Source organism: Tenrec ecaudatus, chromosome 17 (genome assembly GCF_050624435.1).
Source record: "Tenrec ecaudatus isolate mTenEca1 chromosome 17, mTenEca1.hap1, whole genome shotgun sequence".
NCBI lineage: Eukaryota > Metazoa > Chordata > Mammalia > Afrosoricida > Tenrecidae > Tenrec > Tenrec ecaudatus.
Window position 1 is genome coordinate 55836598 of NC_134546.1, and position 4552 is coordinate 55841149.

The following is a 4552-nucleotide window of genomic DNA, read 5'->3' on the forward strand; positions in this document are numbered from 1 at the left end:
TTCCCCAAGGGCTCAGGTTGGCCACCTACCTGCTCCTCAGGCCTGTCCCTGCCAAATCCCTTAGCACATGAGACTCCTGCCTCTCCAGGAAGGGAGGCCTCCCAGGCTCAGCCTCGGCTGTGTCCTCTTTGAAGCCCCCTAAACAGGCTTTCCCAGGGAGGGTGGGGCCTGTGGCCTCCTCAGGCCCATCATGCCCGCCCTTATCTCCAGGTGCAGCTGGAAACTTGATGTATTTATTTGCTTCTTCCAGGGCCCCCCCTCTGTCCAGCCCCACAGCTCTGCCTGCATTGCAGAAAGTGACCTTCCTGCAGATGGCGAGTCAGGTGGGTGAAGAGGGGGGTGGGGGGCTGCTATAAATCTGCTCCGCCTGGAGCCTGCAAGGAAAACGCAGACAGTCACGAGACTTGGAGAGGTGGGGGATGGCCGGGGACAGAGTCACCCTTCCTAAATGGACTGGATCCAGGAGAGAGACAGACAGACAGACAGACAGACTGACACACACACACAGAGGGAGGGAGGGAAAGAGGAAGGGAAGGAGAAAGAGAAGTCACAGATCAGAGAGAAGAAGGTAAGCGGAGGGGAGAGGATGGGAGGGGAGGGGAGAGGAGGGAGTGCCTGGGTATATAATGTCACCTTTGTATTGAGAATTAACCTTTCATCTTTGGCTACGCTGAGTCCCAGGAGCCCTGGTGCCCTAGTGGGTTACACAGTAAACCGCTAACCAGAAGGCCAGGGTGGGCCCATCCACATGGAACAGCCCTGGAAATCCAGAGGGGCAGTTTAGAATGCCCTCCACGGCCGGGAGTGAGGTTGATGGCCGGCACCTTGCGTCTGTGCACGTGACCTCATTTCATTCTCAGCGGCTGGGAGGTCAACCGAAAAGCCAGACTCACTGCCATCGAGTCCACACCGGCTCATGGCGACCCTACAGGACAGGGGACAACTAACTGCAGTTCCCAAACTGGACCCTCTGCCCGGGAGTAGAGAGCCACATCTGTCTCTCAAGGAGTGGCTGGTGGTTTTGAACAGTTGACTTTCCGGATCGCAGCCCAACATGTGAACCAAGGCTCCCGGCCAAGACCGTGCTCCACAAGGCACCTCCCCGCACCTCCTCATGGGTGAATCTGATTTCCTGTAATATGGTGTCAGTTCCCCGTGAGGCTCTGCTTCTCGGTGGGCCCAGGGAGAGGCACCAGCCCAGATGCTCATGGACCATTAGTCCTCACAGGGTCTCCATCACACCTGCTTGGCTGGAAAGCTTTTTGGAGAATGTCTGCAGTTCTCCAGTCACGTGCTTGGGTATTAGGTCCGGGATATTGATAATATTTGTAAACAGACTTCAGCATCGTCCAGGCGGCTGGCCTCAGCGAATTCCTGTGTGCTGGATCTGAGGACGTACCCGTGGCCGGGGAGGAAGACGTTCTCCCCTCACTCGGCTGCAAATGGTGGAACCTTCCAGACTTTGTGATTTAGGGGAGAGGGTTGGTGGTTGAATTTCTAAGCCTTTTTTCAACCCAATCCTCTTCGTGATCTACTTCAACCAGCCCCCACCCCTCCAAAGGTCTGGAACTGACACCTAGTTCAGAGGCCAACATCAACGAGGGGCTGACCCCTGGCTCCCCCAGGCCCAGCCCCCTCCTATGGTTCTGGGGAGCAAGTCCTCAGAGACTGCACCCATTCTCTTCCATTCCCTTCCAGCTGGCCTACCTCATTCCCACCTGGCAAGTGAGCCACACGGAAAGGTCAACCAGCTGATTCCAGTTCATGGTGACCTCATGTGTGCTCTGTAGGATTTTTAATGGCCTTTTTTTTTTTTTGAGTAGGTGGCAAGGCCTAGCTTCTAAGGTGTCTCTGAGAAGACACAAGCTACCATTTATGCCCCATAACACCCCTTTCCATTTACCTAGCAGCTGGGGAGAGGGACTTAGCCTCACTCCCTCTCAGCCCACAGGGAATGAAGAGCGGCTGGTAGGGTTGTGAGGAGCTAGACAGTCTGAGCTATTACAATAATTTCCAGCCCCGCAAAGTATCTAAATAGATAGACAAAGTATCTGTTCAAGGAAAAAGAACGGGTCTCACTCCCAGGCAGTATGATTTTGTACATAGACAAACCCAAGGATTCCACAGCGTTCCCACAGTAGATAGTACAAGTTTCCCCTAGGAGACCGCCAAGGAGAGACGATGGCTGACCACTGGCTCCTTCTGTGCTGGGTGTAGCTGTGGTGGAATCAGACCCTGACTCACGGCGAGCCCAGGCATGAAATGAAAGGCTGCCTGCTTTTGTTCCATCTGCTGACGAACTTGGACATGTTGTCAGAAGAGGCCAGTCCCTGGAGAGGGACATCGTGGTTGGTAAAGTGGAGGCAGCGACAAAGAGGAGGGCCTTCAAGGAGATGGATTGGCATGGCGGCGGCCGCAATGGGCTTGGGTATAGGGGCGACTGTGAGGCTGGCGCAGGACCCGGCAGTGCCTGATCCTTTTGTGCACAAGGTCACTGTGGGTTAGCACGGGCTGGGTGGCACCTGGCAGCAGCACGATGAGCAGCAGATGGAGCCACTGGGATCCTCCGGGTTTTCATGGGCTGATTTTTTGAAGTGGATCACCAGGCTCCTCTTCCTAGTCAGTAAGCTCCGCTGAAACCTGCTTAGCAGCAGAGCGCCATGCAGGCCTCCACTGAAAGGCTATGCACTGGCCAGGAATCAAACCTGGGCTTCCCACAGAAGCGTGACCATTACAAGAAGCTGCAAACACTGTGAGACAAAGTGGATGACTTCATACAGCCCCCCCAGCCAGGGTCTCGGGCGCCACCATCCCTTTTGTGACGTGCTGTGAAGCCCGGCCTCTGTGCCTTTGGCACATCCCATTTTGGAGGGAGTTGGTTATGACAAGATCGGCCGTTCAAAGCCACCAGCGCTCCTCGGGAGAAAGATGAGGCTTTCCACTCCTGAGGCTTTCCATCTCAGGAACCCACAGGGGCCGTTCAGAAGTGACGCGAGGGACGTGAGTTGGGCTTTTCTCTGATCCAGCGCCAGGTGGGGGGATCTTTAGACTCGACCAGAGGCAGTGACCGAAGGTTTCCTTTGCCGAGAGATCAAAACCACACCTCGACCAGAGCCCTCCCCCAGGTGGGCATGCCCTGCGTGCCCTTCCTGGGTTGGTAGACACCAGAAGACCCGCTCTGACTCTGACCCTCGCGGCTTCTGGACCCTCCACTTGGCTCGCTCTGCCTGACCTTCCGACCCAGAAGTGAACAGCACTACAACCACACGAGGCAGTTCCTTGAGGTTTCCCGAGTTTCTGGGCATCATTACGGAGACTTGCAGAGCCCTGGCTGGCACCTGAAGGGACTGTACTAAAGGGGCTTCTTCAATTCTGACCCTCGAGGACAAGGTTGACCCGCCCCTGTGGGTTTCCAAGACTGCCACTCTTTCTGGGAGCAGAAAGCCTCATCTTTCTCCCACAGAGCAGCTGGTGGCTTTGAACTGCTGGCCTTGGTGTTAGCAGGCTGCTGTGTAACCACTATGCTAACGGGGCTCCTAGCTAAAGGAAGAAGCGTGGGACAGTGAAGTTATGTGACATCTTAGAAACATTGGAAATTTGGGATCTCTTTAATCTCCACTTCTTGGGACTCTGAAAAACCCCAAACTCACCGCCATCGAGTCAATGCCGACTCACAGTGACCCTCTAAGACAGTATAGAACTGCCCGGGGGAGTTTCAGAGACTGTGACGCTTTATGTGGGTAGAAAGCCTTGCCTGGTATTCAATCTTCTCAAAGAAATTATTACTCTGCAGCTGCTTGAAACTCAGTGCCTGCCTTCCCCATGGCAGACATCGGCCCAAAAGGCTGCCACAGAGACACTGGAACTCATGGGCCCTGTTCCTCTCAGCTGAGGCTTAGGGATACATTTTGTTGCAGACATGAAGAGAAAATAAAATAAAAGAAGAAATTATTACTATACCCTGCTTTAAAAACCAAACCAAATAATAAATAAAACAAACCCATCGCCATTAAAAGCAGGATGATAACAGCACTGGGCCTGATTGTGGGGGCTGCCTCACCCTTGTGTGTGATTGAAAAGGGGGTGGGCCCTGGAAGGTGGGTGCAGCCCCACCCATGGCGCCTCAACACCCAGCGGCACACCTGGCCACCTGGGCAGCAGATGGCTCCCGAGTGGACACAGGCTTCCTGTGGGGAAAATCCCAGTTCAGAGGGCAAATTTAATGACCTTGAGGAGGTGGCAGGTCTCCTGCCCTCCCTGTCCTCATCTGTAGAATGGGGCATTTGGGCATTGGGCAGGGGGCATTTGGGAAGATGGCTGAATGAGAGGACAATGGTTTTCCCTCCTGTCGAGGCCTGCCTGTTCCTCAGCCCCATTGTTGTGTACTGAGCCCACTGGGGGTCAGCAAGTCCAAGGCCCTGCCATTGCTTTTAGAAAAGGGTGCCAGGGAAAGAACATGGGGTGCCAGGGAGTCTTTAGCTCCCTCCCAGAAGTCCAGCTCTGCCCATATGTCCACAGTTTCACAGACTTTTCCGTTAAAAAAAGGCCAAGA

At 54.6% G+C, this 4552-nt stretch overlaps 1 non-coding gene across 1 annotated transcript; it reads left to right on the top strand.

The window, feature by feature from the left end:
• The first annotated feature begins 3788 nt into the window (after positions 1–3788).
• Positions 3789–3923, top strand: LOC142431203 (small nucleolar RNA SNORA5). Its single transcript, XR_012780747.1, has one exon. It is a non-coding gene; the product is annotated as a small nucleolar RNA SNORA5 (small nucleolar RNA).
• Positions 3924–4552: the final 629 nt, after the last annotated feature.